The sequence below is a fragment of the Myxocyprinus asiaticus genome, chromosome 6 (genome assembly GCF_019703515.2).
Source record: "Myxocyprinus asiaticus isolate MX2 ecotype Aquarium Trade chromosome 6, UBuf_Myxa_2, whole genome shotgun sequence".
Classification (NCBI taxonomy): domain Eukaryota; kingdom Metazoa; phylum Chordata; class Actinopteri; order Cypriniformes; family Catostomidae; genus Myxocyprinus; species Myxocyprinus asiaticus.
Window position 1 is genome coordinate 3,278,276 of NC_059349.1, and position 19,120 is coordinate 3,297,395.

The following is a 19,120-nucleotide window of genomic DNA, read 5'->3' on the forward strand; positions in this document are numbered from 1 at the left end:
GAGCAATTGATGATACGTAGATGGATGGATTTGCATTTGAAAGATATCGTGCTGACATGTGGGGAGAATTGAGGAAGGAATACCCAACACGAGTGGATCCAAGATCTCTGAAAGGCGAACCGATAGGTGAAACTGAAAATCCTACAGCACATATTCAAAGACAGCTAAGAAGATGGAAACTAGAGCTGGAGAAAAACCCAGAAACAGACCCAGTCATGACTACATTATTCAGAACAGCTATAGAGGATGCTATGCCAACCCGAGTGAAGGACAAACTGGAAGATGTGGTTGGACTGAACTCTAAATCACACAGAGAGTTCTGTGAACATGTGACTCATGCTGTAGAACAATACAGGAGAAATGAGTTAAGATTGAAGCATCAAGAAAGAGAACTACAGAGAAAACTAACACAACTGCAGCTTGAAGAATTAACTGGGGAAAAGAAGAAGATCCAAGCCACAGTCAAAGAGAAAGAAGAACAATCAGTGGTAATGGCTACTGTGAATATGCCTGTCTCTGCTGCCCAGTCTTCCCTGGTATCACCTGTACCTGTTATGCAGAATACAATGTCACCAGTACCTGTTGTCCAGCAGGACAAGCATCACAGCCACCAGCAATGCTTGTAATCTATGTGCAACCAGAACAACGGGGAAACTGGAACAGACTACAACAGGGAGGAAGAGGAAGAGGTAGACAGAACAGTGGCCGTAGAACTAATGGCCCACCAATAATATATTGGGGCTGCAATCAGCCTGGACACAACAGAAGAAATTGCCCTATTAATCCATGGCAAAGCAGTCAACCCCCTGGTCCAAGCAATGCCCCATGGCAGCAAGAATACCAAGCTCCAGCACCAGGTCCACTCAATCCATGGCGTGGACCACAGCAGGGCTACTGAGGCTGCCCAGAGGATCCTACGGGGAGGGGTCAGCTTCCAATGATATCATCTGATGCTGATCAAGAACCTATGCTGCAGGTTAAAATAGAGGGCAAAACAATACCAGTCATGCTAGATACTGGAGCTACGTTTACATGTATAAGTCCAAATTATGCCTCTCACCTCCCCAAGTCTGGAAAACATGTAAAGACAGTAGGATTCTCGGGACTCGCGCAGCTAATTCCAATGACAGCTCCAGTCAGCATAAATGACGCAGAGATCAAAATTCCCATTCTAATATCAGAACAAACACCTGTCAACTTGTTAGGGAGACATGCTATATGTAAAATTTATTTACAGATTTGGTGCACTCCAGAAGGCATTTATATAGACAACAGGGGCATCAAACAAATGACTGTCACACAGTTCCAAGAACCTCAGGAGCCACAAGCAAACATATATTGGTGTAAGGGGGAAGTCACCCACTGGCCCAAGGACGGTATCCAATGGCGTGGCTGAAGGTCTCCTGCGTGTTCTGTCTTATCGTGCGCAACATTAAATAATACTTTGGTTATTTGATTTGAGTTCCATGTTTTTTTATTAATCTTATCATTAATTCTTTTCTTTATTTCATCTGACTCCAATTATGAAAAACCTCGTTGATGTATCTATGCTCTGAATTTTAGTAATTCTCTCTTCTAGACTGCATTTGTTATTTCAATCTTATTTGCGTCCTGTGCTGGTCAGACACAGGTCCTTTAACTACAAATTCATCAGTTTCAGATATTAGTAAGTTTTAGACTAAGTCCTTATAGGTTCTCGGCTTTATCCGTTTAGTCTTATTTGGCTAAGTTCTATAATAGGTTCTCAGTTTACCGTTTAACCCCAGTCAATTAAGTCCTGTTTTACAGGTTCTTGGTCCTACATTTAGTATTCCCATTTAATTCTACTTGGCTAAGTTCTATAATAGGTTCTCGGTTTACCGTTTAACCCCAGTCAATTAAGTCCTGTTTTACAGGTTCTCGGTCCTACATTTAGTATTCCCTTTTAATTCTGCTTGGCTAAGTTCTATAATAGGTTCTCGGTTTACCGTTTAGCCTCTTACATACTTAACTAATGGGTTACTTCTGAAGTAGCTTAATTAAGTCAACTCTGACCATAGATTTGTAATTAACAAGAAATATACTAGAAAACAGTCCTTCAGAATGAATCATAATAACAATTTATTTACCAGGTAATAGTAATACATTCAAACAATCCAATTAAAATAATAAATCAAACTCAAAGCTATCAGTGAACCAAACATAATAATATATTTAAAGTTGTATTCCATTCAAACATTTACCAAACATAAGAAATACAAATTGCAATTACCTGGTAGTGAAAAAACTACATGCAAACGACGAAGCATGGGAGATCTGATTTACAGATTCCTTCAAACATTTATCAATAATAAGAAATACCTGGTAGAGAAAAAACTACATGCAAACGACGAAGCATGGGAGATCTGATTTACAGATTCCCCGAGCTTCTCTGCCATCCTTCCTTAAGTACCGAACGATTCCATTGTTATTTCAGATGTGTGTGTTTGATGTTATTTAGGATTCGGTTTACAATTTAGGGAGTTGTAAGTCGACCTTTGATTGAGTAGGTTGTTTGATGTTTACAAAGAATACACCTAATCTGCATACAGCATCTGGTCTCTGTGTGAGACTTGAGAGGGGCATGCCCCGGATAGAATACTGTATTTTATTAAGTTCTGAAATCTTACTTGTGATTTGACTTTGCTGAAAGGGAATGAGACCGTTTTACCAGTTGCACTGAGACCTCTTGAATGATACCAAACATGTATGATCAGAAAACCTTTTACATTACAGAACAGGATAAGTCATAACTTAGTTTTTAGTGTCCTTAAAGTGACCTAAGGTGAGAGAGAGAGAGAGAGAGAGCAGATGTGAGTGTGATTTGCGTTTTATGGTCCCCAATCAGTGGGGTGTGTTTTCTCAGGTGGAGATGCTCCTCTGTGTGAGAGTTTTATGATGTTGGTTCTCGCAGAGTTCTTTGACTTTCCCGGAAGTGATGCAGATAATTTTTGTGACAATCTTACTTTGGTTAGGAGATGTAGAAAAAACAATAAACAAATGGGGAAAATACATTAAAGAACAGCTCTGTGAACCAAGCATGCCAAAAACTGAGTTTCATTGTACCATAATAGATGATTCAGAAAGGGACCCAGAGCTTGAAAAGAAATGGTTAAATGACACTAAAGGACAAGTGCTTTTGAGTTCACAATATATAATTGTAGGGCCAGAAGGTGCAGCACTACAAATTGGGAATGCAACTTTATTGAACAATGGTTTCAAGTACCAAATTCAGTTCCACATGTTACCTCATATGTAAGTAAGGGAAGTCAGGCAAAAGATTTAGGATCAATGATGAAAAGAGCAGAAAAGAAAAAGCGGGAAGACACAGAAAATCCTTTAATATTTGAATCTGCAGATAAAACATGGCTAAAAGTTCTGTGTTACACTGCTATGAAAGGCGTTCCAATGGTTGTAGTGACTACTAAAGAAAAAAAAAGTTTGAGTCAAGAACAGTTGAACTAATGTCAGAAATGGAAAAACATGTGTCTGCTAAATTCCCACGGTTGCGAAAACGGCTTTGCGGCCGTCAATTAATTCTCTCTCTCTCATACTAACCACCCAGTCAAAGAAGCTGAAGTAGATTATTTTGTGGATGGGTCATGTTTCAGAGACCATCTAGGAAATCATGCTGGATATGCTGTTGTTAAACAAGAAGACAAAACCTTTGTTCCAATTGTGTTGCAGCACTGTGAGCAACCATGCTCAGCACAACTGGCTGAATTAAAAGCATTGACTGAGGCATGTCTACTGGCTAAAAATAAAACTGTTAATATCTATACAGATTCTGCATATGCACATGGAGTATGCCATTTATTTGGAGCAGTCTGGAAACAAAGTGGGTTCAAAAAGACTGGTGGGACACCAATTCAACATGGTGACCAAATAATCAAGCTCATTTCAGCCATGGTGCATCCAAAGAAATGAGCTATTATCAAATGTCAAGCACATAAAAAAGGCAATGATTTCGTTGTTCAAGGAAATAATGCTGCAGACTTACATGCCAAAAATGCTTCAGGATGCCAAGTAGCAGTGATGGCACCTGTATCAGTTCTGCTTCAGCCTCAGCCACAATTAGCTGATATTGCACGAAAGCAACAGCAAGCTGGCCCTTATGAACATACCATATGGCAACATAGAGGTGCGAGCAGGGATGTGAATGGCATACGGCGGTCTCACGAAGGACATATGATTGCTCCCATAGCACTCCTTACTATTATAATCTCTGATGCGCATGGTTTTGACCATTGCGCAATGGGGGAGGTAATAAGGAAGATAAAAAGACAGGGATTTTGGTCCCCATACCTACAGGCCATGGTAGATGAATATTTGGCTGAATGTGAAATTTGTGCCCAAAACAATGTCAGAAAGGGTACATCAGCACCAATAGGTCACATACCCGTACCAGAGGGCCCATTCAAACATCTGGTAATGGATTATGTGGATATGGCAAGATCAATAAGAGGAAAAAGATACATGTTGGTGATAATAGACAGATTCAGCAGATGGGTAGAGGCAGTACCATCAGCAGACCAGGGAGCCCAAACTGTGATCAAAATTTTTGACCAGAGAGGTCATTCCAAGATTTGGTATACCTTCTCAAATTAGCTCTGACAATGGTTCAGCATTCATTCAAAGAACAGTGAAAACAGTGATACAACAGTTGAGAATAAAAGCAAGACTAGGGTGTGTCTACCATCCACAATCTCAGGGAATGGTTGAAAGGTTGAATGGAACTCTCAAAGCTAAGATCAATCAAATTTGCCGTGACACCAAACTCAACTGGGTAGATGCTCTACCCCATGCATTTGGTGAACTATCGCATGCAGACCAATAGAATCACTAATCTATCACCACATGAAATGCTAACAGGCAGACCCATGCCAGTACCATACTTGAGAGGTCCTTATGAAGACCCACCTTTAGAACAACTACAGATGGAGTTAAGGGCCTACATGAGACAATTAACTGCTATACACAAAGCTATTCATTCACAGGAACAGAACAGGGGGCCCAGACAGGACGAAGAAGCACCGTGTCCCGTAGTTCCTGGAGACCAAGTTTATTTGAGAGTGTTTAGGAGAAGATGGAATGAACCCAGAAGGGAAGGACCCTATAAATTGGTGAGAGCAACCCCAACAGCAGTACAGGTAGAAGGTAGTACAACATGGTATCATTTAAATCACTGCACTAGGGTCCCTCAGTTGAGGTTACCAAAACCAGCAGATCAGAGAGATAGAGCAGAAGATCAGGAAGATTTAGACATAGAGTCTCCTGAAGCTGAAGGAGAACCTGAGACCCATGACCAGGAAAGAACTGAACAAGAGGAAAGCCCAGAGCAGGAGGGAGAAAGTAGTGATGCTGTTACACCTCATTCTAGGGCAGCTGAGCATGCTGAAGCTAGAGATGCAGTACAGCTGCAGGAGGATGTACTGCAGCCAGTGGGGTCAGAACTGGAGGGTGAGGAAAGTTCTGCTATGGATCTTGGCGTTGGTACACCTACTGCAACGACTTCCCCAGACCCAAGGTCTCCCAGCCTCCACTTCCCAGACTCAGAGCAGGCAGGGCCTTCTCAACCTTACTTCTCCCCAGGGCCAGGAGAGTTTCAAACAATCGACTTCTCAGAGCTTGGTGATATCCACTTCCATTAAGTCTCTCAAGGTATGCCAGTAAATAACTTTGTTAAAAGAAGGTCTTTAAATGAGGAAGACTATGAGGAGACATCTGGAGGAACAGATTATCAATATATAAGATTGCCACTAAGCCATACAGATGAAACACAATTTATAACATTGCCACTACGCTAAACTAATGCAATACAAAATCAGACTGCAAAATTACCAGTAGCAATGCCCAATAATGACACAGATTATGAGGCTGACCTGACATTTTCAAAAGAAGAATTATTAGAAAGTGCACATCATAATGATTGGTTCAAATGGGCAGACTACAACAGCAAAACAATCAGGAATGTCTAACTGTCTGTTATGTTCACCATCACCTTTGAAAAAACTTACGGTAGTGCCCAATTCCCATGATTATAAACAACATTGCAATGCAACAGGTAGAATACCTTTTTGCCCAGCTGAGTGTTTAGCTATATTAAGCAATCCAGCATTTTACATATTTTAGGAGGTGAATGGGTGGGGAGATGAATGTATAAGCCTAGATGCTCGGGTGCCTGCAAATAAAGGGGACAAACCAGTAGCATATGTAATAGACCCAGGACGTCAATATGAGTGCTTTAATAAATCAAAAGGACAGGTCAATGTGGGAAGATTTAGAGGCAACTGTACTGTAACCTGGCATTTGGACGAAAAACTGCATGACCCCTCAACTAGCACCTATTATACAATGTATGCAAAAGCTATACTACAAGGAGCAAAACCAACAGGACAATTAAAATGCCCAAAGACAACCTGGTGGGAGGGTGTAGGGACTGTAAACCAAACCTTGATCTCTCCTATAATAAAATGTCATGAGGCCCAAACAGTAGTTGTGACAGATTATTTCTGGGTTTGTGGTGGGAAGACATTGAGGGCTACATTGCCAAAAAATTGGAAGTGAATATGCACTAGAGTACGACTAGCACAAGAAGTCACTATGTTGACATGAGACCCGAAAGACACTGACATCCTGACTGCATCTAGCAACACTGTGCAAAACAAACATAGAGTGAAAAGAGCATACCAGCCTGACCCTAATGTAATAATAGATGCAATTGGTCAACCAAGAGGAATACCACAAGAATTTAAGGCCAGAGATGAAATAAAAACAGGCTTTGAGTCCATATTTGTGTGGATAACACCCAACAAGAATGCAGAATGGGTCAACTACATTTATTATAACCAGCAGCAATTTATTAATTACACTGATGAAGCATTGAAGGCCTTAGGTGACCAATTAGCTGCAACCAGCAAAATGACATGGCAAAATAGACAGGCCCTAGACTGGCTATTGGCAGAAAAAGGAGGGGTTTGTGTAATCTTTGGAGCTGACTGTTGTACTTATATCCCAAATAATACAGCTCCTGATGGATCCTTTACCATAGCCATGAAAAAGCTGAAAAACTTACTAGAGGAAGTGACTGCCAATGCTGGGAGAGATCAACATGTTGGCAAATGGTTTGATAACCTATTTGTATCCTGGGGAGAATGGCTTATGAAAGTTGGAATAATAATGGCTGTAGCTATTGTTATTTTTGTGGTGTGATGTGCCTCTCCTCAGATCAATGATGGCCAATGTTGCAGCTAAGCAGATGCTCAATGTGTTGGTGAAGCCAACTGGGGTTGATATAGGGCTTACCATAGGCCCTGGACTGGATGAACTGGATGAATTCTAGTAAAACCCCTGGCATGACACAGAATGGTAAGAAAGGGGTGCCTTTTTATTTTGGACATTTTATTTTCAATTTTCTCCTGTTTTTAATAGCAAAGGAGTCAGTATACTTGTTGTATTTTCTTTTACACTAAAAGTAGGTAGTCCTCTAGGTGGATAGAGTAGGCAGGAAGTTAGAGGGTATTATGTTTATTATTTTGAAATATACCCCTTCCTGAAGTGAATATTTTCTTTAATTGATGTTGTTTAATCAATCCATGAAGGGAATAATGAAGGTTTGAAGCAGATCATTATCCATGTTATAAGGTAATGCAACTAGGTAATGTAACCAGACTTTGAGAATTTAACATGAAAGAAGGTTTACTGTGATCATCTGCATTATATGTGTGTTTTTCAATCGTCTTTGAAGGTACTAATAATCAAGTAAATTACTATAGAATGTACCTTTATGAATTCTAAAATCACTGTAAGTGCCACTGGAAATCCAGAGACTTGAACATCACAAAGACAGGATCGATGAGCACCTCAGTGCTTAGCATCAAGAGCAAGACTCTACTGGTGGTTTAAAAACCCGTTGTCTGCTCCAACACCACCAGATAGCACTCCAGGCTACCGGGAATGTCTGTGAGTTCCTCTGACACCGTGGGACATATCATAGGCTGAATGATTCATTGACATTGTCTAATCACTGTAGTATGTTAACCTACTGAAATAAGTCTAATCACTGATGTTCTCTACATAACACAAGGCCACCTTCGCATGCACATGCTTTATACAAGAATGTGATTGCTTTACCCTCCAATATAGAACTTAGCTAGGGAGCAAGGGGATCTTTTACTCTCTTCTAGTCAATTGTGGAGGGAGATGTTTTGTCTCGTTGATCCTCCGGAGTGCAGTTTCATAAGTATAGGCATTGGTAGAAGAATGAGTGACTTATATTGGTCACTTGAAAGAAATACAGGAGCCTGGCTTGTAGGAGATTGCACTCTGGGAAGAGGGCAAATAGAAGGTGAGACTTTTTGTAAGTCTCTGAGGGAATATATAGTTGATTTTTATATTAAAATGCACTAAATTATAGAAAAGAACTAAAATAGAAAGCCTGGACTGTGTGTGAGACCTAGGAAAGGGCATTTGAGGACACTGAAATTGCTAATGTTGCAAAAATGCTCTGTGCACTCACCTGTAAGCACAGAACAATGGTACTGAGTCATGAAAGTACGTACAGTTAAAAGATTGACACAACCGATAATTAAAGTAATTATATATGCTCAGATTATGACGTATTATTCATTAAAAAAGTTTTTTTCATGATAAATGAATTTAAAATGGTTTCCACCATTAAAATGAAGTCAGAGGCTCTGTGAAATAATGGGGGCGAGCTGAATCCATTTGATACAAAAAAATATTAAGAAGGCGTAGGCATGAAGTAATGCTAGATAACAAACTGTATAAGACAGGAGGGTTTTCTCAGCAGACATCTCGGGGTTGCTGTTTTGCTCAATAAACTCTAACCTTCGACACCTGGAACTCCTGACTTTGAGAGTTTTCTTACAGAGAGGAGAGGAAACATTTTCCACGCTCCACAACACAGACAACCAAATACTACCATTCAACACTTCAAAAGATCAACAATAAAAGTCAAAATCCCAAATGCATCATGGATTTACAGTAGTTACATTGCATCTCTTCAAAACTTATGTAATACAAAAACTTCTCAACATCATACATCAACAATTGCCTAATGTTTTACTTTCTAAAAGCACCACTCTGATCATGCTCTTTTCATCCATATTGCCAAAAACAACACAGAAAATTCATCAACAGCAAAGAGATATGAACAAAATCACCTCTCAGTGCTTGATTCCTGCTAAGAAAAGAGCATCAAAACTCATCATCGTGGATAGGAAGACAAACTTTTTGAAACACATTTCCAAACCAAAAGCTATAGAAATGATCCCTAAAAGTATAGTCTTGTCTTTCTCAGTGGAACACAAACATAGCTCCATTCTCACATGCTTCTTGTCACTACTGGTTTTGCTTTGTTGATCGTTGGCTTTTTTTATTTATTTTTTATTAACATTTTTATTGATTCATAATTTATCACAAAAAATATAACAACATCTATACAATGAATGAATCAAACACTTTAAACATTAAACCCCCACTATATCCCCTCCCCTACCAAACTCTCAACCCACCCAGACCCCCCCACGAACACCCCTGTGGTCAACAGAATATAGACACACACACAGAAAACTAAAACATCAACATAAAATAACATACAATAATCAAGTATGATAAAAAAAAAAAAAAAAAAAAACTAAACTCTAATTACTCCGCCCACTGCCCCACCTCGATATTCCCTCAAAAATGCTAAATAATTGCCCCATTTCTTATTGTACGATTCCCTATCCCCCATCCTAACGCTCGACCCCTCCTCGAAGGCAGCCACCCTCCCCATCTCCGCGCACCACTCCGGGAACGAGGGTGCTCCATCCTACTTCCAACTCCTTAAAATAACCTGCCTACCAGTCATCACACTGGTCAAAACCCAGTCCTTCATGTACTTATCTACCAAATCCATGACTTCCCTATCTCCCAAAATACAGAGTCTGGGGCAGAACGAGACCTGAGTGCCCAAGACATCACACACAAAACTTTGCACTTTCAGCCAAAATTCTTGGATCTTAAGGCACCCCCAAAAAACATGGATGGTGTCTCCATCTTCAGTATGGCATCGCTAGCAGATGGGTGTGTCCTTAAGACCAAGCCTATACAATCTAGAGGGGGTCCAATAAAATCTATGTAAAATCTTAAATTGCATAAGGCAAACCCTTGCATCTCTAGACGCAGACTTTATGTTTTTTAGAATCCTTGCCCACACTTCCTCCTCCAATAACAAATTTAAATCTTCCTCCCATAATCTTCTGAGTGAATTTAAAGCTCCGTCCCCCAGACTCTGAATTAACAGGGAGTAATACACTGATGCCTCATGACCCTTCCCAAAAGCAGCAATCACCACTTCCAGAGTATCTGCCACTCTAGGGTGGTGTATGCTACTCCCAAAAACAGAGCAGAGCAGGTGGCGCAGCTGTAAATACTTATAAAATTGAGATCTGGGAATCCCAAAATGTTGAATCAAATTTTCAAAAGATCTCAATACTCCACCCTCATACAGGTCACCAAGTGTATTAACCCCCTCACAATCCAATCTGACCAACAAAAAGGGGACTTATTAATACATAATTTAGGGTTCAGCCATATGCTTGAGGCTACGTTTAAATAAATATCCGAATTAAACACTCTGGACACTTTTGTCCATATCGAGTGCAAATGCAAAATAACGGGGTGCGACTTAACCTCTCCAGCTAGTTTACTCGAAAGGCTTTGCAGTGGCGAGATAGGGGCAAGAACTTCCTTTTCAATACAAAACCAGGGAAGAGCTCTCTCAGGTGGAAGTGACCAATGAACCAAATATCTAAGACTGAATGCATAATAATAAAATAAAATCTTGGCTAGGCCTAACCCACCTTTGTCAATCGGCCTATGTAACTTACTGAAATTTAACCTGGGGTGCTTACCATTCCAAATGAAGGACTTCGCTATGCTATCAAATTGCTTGAAATGAGAGAGGGGCCATCTACAGGGACAGATTGTAGCAGGTAGTTAAATTTTGGGATACAATTCATTTTAATAACATTAACCTTCCTAATCATCGATAAGTGTAATGAAGCCCACCTGTCCACATCATTAGAAAACCTTTTTATTAAGGGATCAAAATGAACTCTGACTAAATCAGACAAATTTGCTGGGAATAAAATTCCTAAATACTTAATTCCCTGTTTGGGCCACTGGAAGGCACCTGGCTGGAAGGCCGTTTCTGGACAGTACGCTGTCAAAGCCAAAGCTTCAGATTTAGACCAATTGGCTTTGTATCCTGAGAATTTGGAAAAGGAGTTAATAATTATGTGGAGGCAAGGCATAGATCTAGTGGGGTCGGAGACAAATAATAAAATATCATCTGCATAAAGCAGAAGCTTATGCGCCATACCTCTCGCCATCACCCCTGGAAAATCATCCTTCTTTCTTATCGCGGCTGCTAATGGTTCCAGGACAAGACAGAACAATAATGGGGAAAGAGGGCAACCCTACCGGGTGCCCCTATCCAGAGTAAAATAATCTGAAATTAAGCCATTTGTTTGCACCGCTGCTACAGGGTGTCCATAAAGTAACTTAATCCAACAATTAAATGTACTCCCAAACCCATACGTTTCCAAAATCTTAAAAGATAATCCCATTCTACCATATCAAACGCCTTTTCGGCGTCAATAGAGATGGCAGCAACCGGAGATTGATCATTCGCTACTGAACACATGATATTGATGAAACGCCTAATGTTATCAGAAGAGCTACGGCCTCGAATAAACCCCACCTGATCTATATGTATAAGTGATGTCATAACTTGACTTAATCGATTAGCCAGAATTTTGGACAACATTTTTACATCCAACTGGATCAGGGAAATTGGGCGGTAACTTTTACACACGCTTGGATCTTTGTCTTTTTTTAAATCAGACTGATCCGGGCTCGTGTCATGGTTGGAGGAAGCTTTCCATTCTTTAATGATTCCGTATAAACTTCTAACAAAAGTGGAGCCAGTTCTGTAGCATGAGATTTGAAAAACTCAGAGGAAAAGCCGTCAGGCCCCGGAGCCTTGCCTGTAGGTAAGGACTTAATTACCTCGTCAAACTCCTCCAAGGTTATCTCAGAATCAAGAGAATTTTTTTGCACAGTCGTCAGTTTAGGGAGATCTAATGGTTCCAGAAAGTTCCTAATATCTTCATCAGTAGACAAAGACGTGGAACTATAGAGATCAAGATAGAATTCTTTAAAAGCATTATTAATATCAATGGCCGAGGTAAATATTTCACCACCAGCAGATTTCACTGAGGGAATGATAGAAAAAGACTCTCTCTGATTTATATATCTAGCCAAAAGTTTTCCTGCTTTGTCACCCGACTCAAAATATGACTGTCTTGCCCTGAATAACCAAAACTCCACTTTCTGTGACAAAATAATATTATATCTGTATTTCAATTGGGTCAATTCTCTGAGGCCATCAGATGACATAGGCGCTTCAGCTCTGCCTCTGCACTTTTAATATTACCTTCCAACTCCACAAGTTCTTGTGCTTTGGATTTTTTAATGAATGAGGCATACTGTATGATCCGACCCCCAAGCCACGCCCACAGAGGATACTGAGGACCAGTTGGTCTCCATATAAACACTGATTTCAGTCTTTAACATTTGTTGGAAATCAGGAATTTGCAAAAGGGACACATTAAGGTGCCAACTATATGATTTCTTTTTCTCTATATGTGGCAACACCTTTAAACTCACCAGAGCGTGATCTGAGACTAAGATATTTCCAATTGAACAATCAACAACAGATGAAATGAGGGATTTGGATATCAAAAAACAAAAAACAAATCTATTCTAGAATAAATCTTATGGACTGATGAAAAAAATGCATAGTCCCTACCAGTTGGGTTCAAAGGTCTCCAAATATCTGTATATCTCTGTTGGCTTTAAAGTTCAAGCAAGTTTGACATCAGAGCAGAAAGGTCTTTCTTCCAGTGCATGTCCCAAAAACTCAAGTTTAGTGATAATATATCGTGGGAAAACCGAAAAAACTAAATAAATACGAAATATTGTCACTCTTTTGCGGCAGTGCCATTTGCTCAATAATCAACAGGTGCTAACAAATCAACACACCTTGAAGGAGAGTTTCGTTTGAGCTAAAATAAACTAGGAAAGTACTAGTGTAAATTAAACAAACAAATTCTTGTATCAGGGAGAACATATGACACTGTTTAAATGGTTATGTAACATGTCCATAGCAGCCAATGGGAACAACTAGCCATTTACAGACAACCAAATACTACCACTCAACACTTCAAACGAGCAACAAAAAAAGTCACAATCCCAAATGCATCATGGATTTACAGTAGTTACACCACCTCTTTTCAACAGCATATGTCAAGAACTGTCTAATGTTTTACTTTCTAAAAGCACCACTCTGATCATGCTCTTTTCATCCATATTATCAAAAACAACACAGAAAACTCATCAACAACAAAGAGATATGAACAAAAGCACCTCTCAATGCTTGATTCCTGCTAAGAAAAGAGCATCAAAACTCATCATTGTGGATAGGAAGACAAACCTTTTGAAACTCATTTCTAAGCCAAAAACTATAGAAATGATCCCTAAAAGTATAGTCTTGTTTTTCCTAGTGGAACACAAGCAGAGCTCCATTCTCACATGCTTCTTGTCACTACTGGTATTGCTTTGTTGATCTCCATTGGCTTTTTATTTATTTATTTATTTATTTATTTTTATTAACATTTTTATTGATTCATAATTTATCACAAAAAATATAACAAACATCTGTACAATGAATGAATCAAACACTTTAAACATTAAACCCCAACTATATCCCCTCCCACTATCAAACTCTCAACCCACCCTGACCCCCCAACGAACACCCCTGTGGTCAACAGAATATAGACACACACACAGAAAACTAAAACAACAACATAAAATAACATACAATAATCAAGTATGATAAAAAAAAAAAAAAACTAAACTCTAATTACTCCCTCCACTGCCCCACCTCAATATTCCCTCAAAAATGCTAAATAATTGCCCCATTTCTTATTGTACGATTCCCTAACCCCCATCCTAATGCTCGACCCCTCCTCGAAGGCAGCCACCCTCCCCATCTCCGTGCACCACTCCGGGAACGAGGGTGCTCCATCCTACTTCCAACTCCCATCTCCCCACTGATTTTTATATTAAAATGTACTAAATTATAGAAAAGAACTAAATAGAAAGCCTGGACAGTGTGTGACCTAGGAAAGGGCATTTGAGGACACTGAAAGTGCTAATGTTGCAAGAATGCTCTGTGCACTCGGCTGCAAGCACAGAACATTGGTACTAAGTCATGAAAGTACGTACAGTTAAAAGATTGACGCAACCGATAATTAAAGTAATTATATATGCTCAGACTATGACGTATTATTCATTAAAAACGTTTTTTTCATGATAAATGAATTTAAAATGGTTTCCACCATTAAAATGAAGTCAGAGGCTTTGTGAAATAATGGTGGCTAGCTGGATCCATTTGATACAAAAAAAATATTAAGGTGTAGGCATGAAGTAATGCTAGATAGCAAACTGTATAAGACAGGAAGGTTTTGACCGAGCAAGTCAGATCTCAGCTGACATCTCGGGGTTGTTGTTTTTCTCAATAACCTCTAACCTTTGACACCTGGAACTCCTGACTTCGAGAGTTTTCTTACACAGAGGGGAAAAACACATTTTCCACACTCCACAACACTGACAACCAAATACTACCATTCAACACTTCAAAAGATCAACAAAACAATCAAAAGCCCAAATGCATCATGGACTTACAGTAGTTACATCACATCTCTTGAAAACTTATATAATACAAAAACTTACCAACACCATACATCAACTACCTAATGTTTTACTTTCTAAAAACACCACTCTGATCATGCACTTTTCATCCACATTGCCAAAAACAATACAGAACACTCATCAACAACAAAGAGATATGAACAAAATCACCTCTCAATGCTTGATTCCTGCCAAGAAAAGAGCATCAAAACTCATCATCGTGGATAGGAAGACAAACCTTTTGAAACTCATTTCCAAGACAAAAACTATAGAAATGATCCCTAAAAGTATAGTCTTGTCTTTCTCAGTGGAACACAAACAGAGCTCCATTCTCACATGCTTCTTGTCACTACTGGTTTTGCTTTGTTGATCTCTGTTGGCTTTAAAGTTCATGCAAGTTTGACATCAGAACAGAAAGGTCTTTCTTCCAGTGCACGTCCAAAAACACAAGTTTAGTGTTAATATATCATGTGAAAACCGAAAAAATAAAATAAATACAAAATATCGTCACTCTTTTGCGGCAGTGCCATTTGTTCGATAATCAACAGGTGCTAACAAATCAACACACCTTGAAGGAGAGTTTCGTTTGAGCTAAAATAAACTAGGAAAGTACTAGTGTAAATTAAACAAACAAATTTTTCTATCAGGGCGAACATATGACACTGTTTCAATGGTTATGTAACATGTCCGTAACCACAGAAGCTACTGGAGATAACTAGCCATTTACAGATATAGTTAAAATGCACTAAATTATAGAAAAGAACTAACATAGAAAGCCTGGACTGTGTGTGACCAAGGAAAGGGCATTTGACAACACTTAAAGTGCTAATGTTGCAAGAACGCTCTGTGCACTCAGCTGTAAGTACAGAACAATGGTACTGAGTCATGAAAGTACACACGGTTAAAAGACTGACGCAACCGATAATTAATAGTATCTATACATGCTCAGATTATGACGTATTATTCATTAAAAATGTTTTTTTTTCATGATAAATGAATTTAAAAGTTTTTTTTTTTTTTAAAGGAACTAACAGCCACGTTTGTACCATTAAAATGAAGTCAGAGGCACTGTGAAATAATGGTGGCGAGCTGAATCCATTTGATACAAAAAATATTAAGAAGGCATAGGTATGAAGTAACGCTAGATAACAAACTGTATAAGACAGCAGGGTTTTGACCCGAGCAAGTCAGATCTCAGCTGACATCTCGGGTTTGTTGTTTTGCTCAATAAACTAACCTTTGGCACCTGGAACTTCTGACTTCGAGAGTTTTTTTTAGAGAGAGGTGAAGAAACGTTTTCCACGCTCCACAACATAAAATTGGCGACCACGAAGGGACTGGCACCGGGACAAAGGGAACTGCTGTGGGCTTCCTTGCATTGACTGAACAGACTCACTGGTGCTAAAAAAAAGCTGAGGTAAGCATTTTGCATAAATGGTGCTTTTGTTGCTGTGAATATATGTATTGCTTGTGTTGTGTACAAATCAATTATATTGATGATTTATGTTGGCTGCGATTGTTGATGTGTTTATGTTGACTGTATTGTGTTTATGCTGGCTGCACTGTGCTATGTTGTATGTGGATGAATGAGCTGATATGTGTCTGTGTAACTGTTTTTCTCCTGAGAGGCATGTTACAAAAGACACAAAGATATGAGGTCTAATAATTAGAAAAGCATTGAAGCAGTAAAATATTTTGAGATATTGGTGTTAATTATCTGACACCAATCATTATAGGTATGATGATTCAGATAAGAAACACATTTGTAGAATTAGGAAGACTATTAATAGAAACACGGGGAATTAGTACTCATTTTTGGAGAGAATCTGAATACATAGATTGTGCAGGAATAGATAAATGGGATCTTACAGAGCAAAAGAAAAAAACATTTATGCAAAAATTGACTACAATCACTAACTTGCAGGAAATAGAAAGGGAGTGGCCGTCAGTAGATTGGAGAGCCATAGTGGATAAACATTTGACCTTTGAACCATTGGTTAACCACCTAACTGGACTTTATATGTTGAGTCCTTCTCAATCGGTGCAATTACGTGTAGAAGTAAAAATACCAATTGACCCAGTATATGTGCCTTACATCAAAAAGGGCTCAAATAGCCCATGGCTAAAAAGGATACAAAGAGTGACCAACTTAAGCGGTGGACTCCTTTGGACGAGCAATGACATATGTGCAGTGGAAGAGCAAGGTGTTGTTTCAATAGCAACAGCAATGGGGAATTAACATCACTTCACACAACAAATGGAACTGTGGGAAAAGTGAATGTAACAATTGTCATAGGCAGAGATCCAGAGCATAGCCAACAGCTGTGAGTGGAAGTATATGGGTGTTAAAACAAAAATAAATAACAGCAAGTAATCATTTACAGTGATTTATATGGACACAGACGGGAGAAAGAGAGGAAGAAGAGGAAGGGGACTTTTAAACAAAGTGGAAAGGGAAGCCCTGACTGACTTCCTTGAACCTTTTCATTTAGAATATTGTGATAGAAGTGAATTAAATGTTTCTGTAACTGTACTGGGAGGGTGTCAAGTAGAATTAACCCCATCTCTCACTTTTATGCATTGGGAAGGAGGTGTATCTGCTACAGGTCGCTGGTTTGCTGCAGATGAACTTTGGAGTTTTGACATAATTAGCCTAGGAGGAGACATTATCTGGATGCAGAATAATTCACATTGGCCAATGTTAGATGAAGAGGAGGAAACACCTGTAAAACAATTGAATAGACAACAAATAAATGCTATTCTGAAATACTTAAGAAAGACCAATAAAATACGTTAGCAATTAAAACAAGTCCTCCACCCAGCAAAAGCCCAGGGGAAGTCAGGAGTCAGATACTTTTAGTGATCCTCGTCTGACCAGCCTGGTGAAGACTAGTTAAGGGTAAACACAAGCTGGAGTTAGAGAGGCATGTGAAAAATACAAGATACACTGCAACAATGACATCAACACCAGTAGAACAGATGTGCTCAATGTATCCAATATGTAAAGACATCATAAGGGAGCTGTCTAGCATATGGGAAAAATGAACAAAGGGCTTAAACACAAAATGGCCAGCAGAGGGAACATTTGATGTGGCAATGTGTAGAGAAATGGAAGCATTGATTAAAAATCACAAAGCAAAACATAAGAATAAAAAAAGAGAAGATAAGAGAGAAAAAGAACAGGATGTGTTGCAATTGTTTAAAAATCATGGGATAAAATTAATAAAAGCTGAAAGACAGACAAAGAGACCAGCAGATGATAAAAGTGAAATAATAGAGAGACCACCTCCCTATGCACCACCTCTTGACCAATCTGTGAAACAAATGCCTGCTATATCAGGAACTGTAGAAATAAAAGGGAACATAGACATCAAAGATGACAGTTCTGATAGGGACAGTGAAGGGGCAAGCCTGAGAGAAGACATGGGCCACATAGCTTCAGAAGGTATGGAGACCCTCAGTGCCTATCAACATGTGACCTCAGCCTTAGCTGAAATGCAAGAAAGACAAAAAGAAGAACAGCGAATGTCACAGAGCCAAGCAGACCTGAGTTCTGAACAAGAAATAGAAGAGGAAGAGAAGCCAAGGGCAAGAACAACACCTAGAAGAGACTTAGAAAAATGGCTAAAAGCACTGGAGCAAGAAGTTGTGGAGGAGCAACTAGATAAAGAGCAGCAAAAGAGAAGAGAAGAAAGCCACAGGGCACGCTCAACCAGCCCGAGAAAAGAGTACAAATATGTCACAGGCAACTTGGCTCTTGAAGATGCTTCACAACTACAGCCAAGCTGGACAAGAGATCAGCAAAGAAGATTGGTAAGAAAAACGAGCATGCATCTTCCAAGCTACCCAAGCAATGTGTTTCTAACCCCTGAATTCTTAGACAGCCTGGGACTACCTGGAGATCGACCAAGCGGCAGGGACATGCTTGATGGAGCACAAGGCTATGAACATCAACCCAGAAGATACTCAAACGACATGGAACCACACAGTGAAGAACAGCAACAATATTTTATGGATCCAGACACCCCCAGTAAATATACCATACAAACACAGTTGCCAAATTTAATTAAAGGCACACAAGGGCAGTATGTGCCATGGGCCAATCAGGACCTTGATGGACTGATAGCTCACCTTCCAGACATCCATGTGGGGGCTGGAACATGGATTAGAGTTGTAGAAGAAGAAACAACAGGGAAGCTCCTAGCGATTGGCGACATCAAAGCATTATTGGCCAAATGTTTAGGGGGATCCAAGATGAATGAGATCCTTAAAAAGGTGC

At 39.5% G+C, this 19,120-nt stretch overlaps 1 protein-coding gene, 1 long non-coding RNA gene and 3 other non-coding genes across 5 annotated transcripts in view; 1 reads left to right on the forward strand and 4 right to left on the reverse strand.

Moving 5' to 3' along the window:
- Window positions 1-19,120, forward strand: part of LOC127442946 (gastrula zinc finger protein XlCGF7.1-like) — an 898,889-nt gene that overhangs the window by 298,012 nt on the left and 581,757 nt on the right. The window lies entirely within an intron of this gene.
- Window positions 1-19,120, reverse strand: part of LOC127443003 (uncharacterized) — a 62,723-nt gene that overhangs the window by 40,485 nt on the left and 3,118 nt on the right. The window contains exon 2 of the long non-coding RNA XR_007897582.1: window positions 2,515-2,704. This is a non-coding gene — a long non-coding RNA (uncharacterized LOC127443003). The remainder of the gene's footprint in view (window positions 1-2,514; window positions 2,705-19,120) is intronic.
- LOC127443215 (small nucleolar RNA U3) lies at window positions 9,118-9,329 on the reverse strand. The gene has a single exon (XR_007897611.1). It is a non-coding gene; the product is annotated as a small nucleolar RNA U3 (small nucleolar RNA).
- Window positions 13,430-13,641, reverse strand: LOC127443220 (small nucleolar RNA U3). Its single transcript, XR_007897615.1, has one exon. It is a non-coding gene; the product is annotated as a small nucleolar RNA U3 (small nucleolar RNA).
- LOC127443213 (small nucleolar RNA U3) lies at window positions 14,927-15,138 on the reverse strand. Its single transcript, XR_007897609.1, has one exon. It is a non-coding gene; the product is annotated as a small nucleolar RNA U3 (small nucleolar RNA).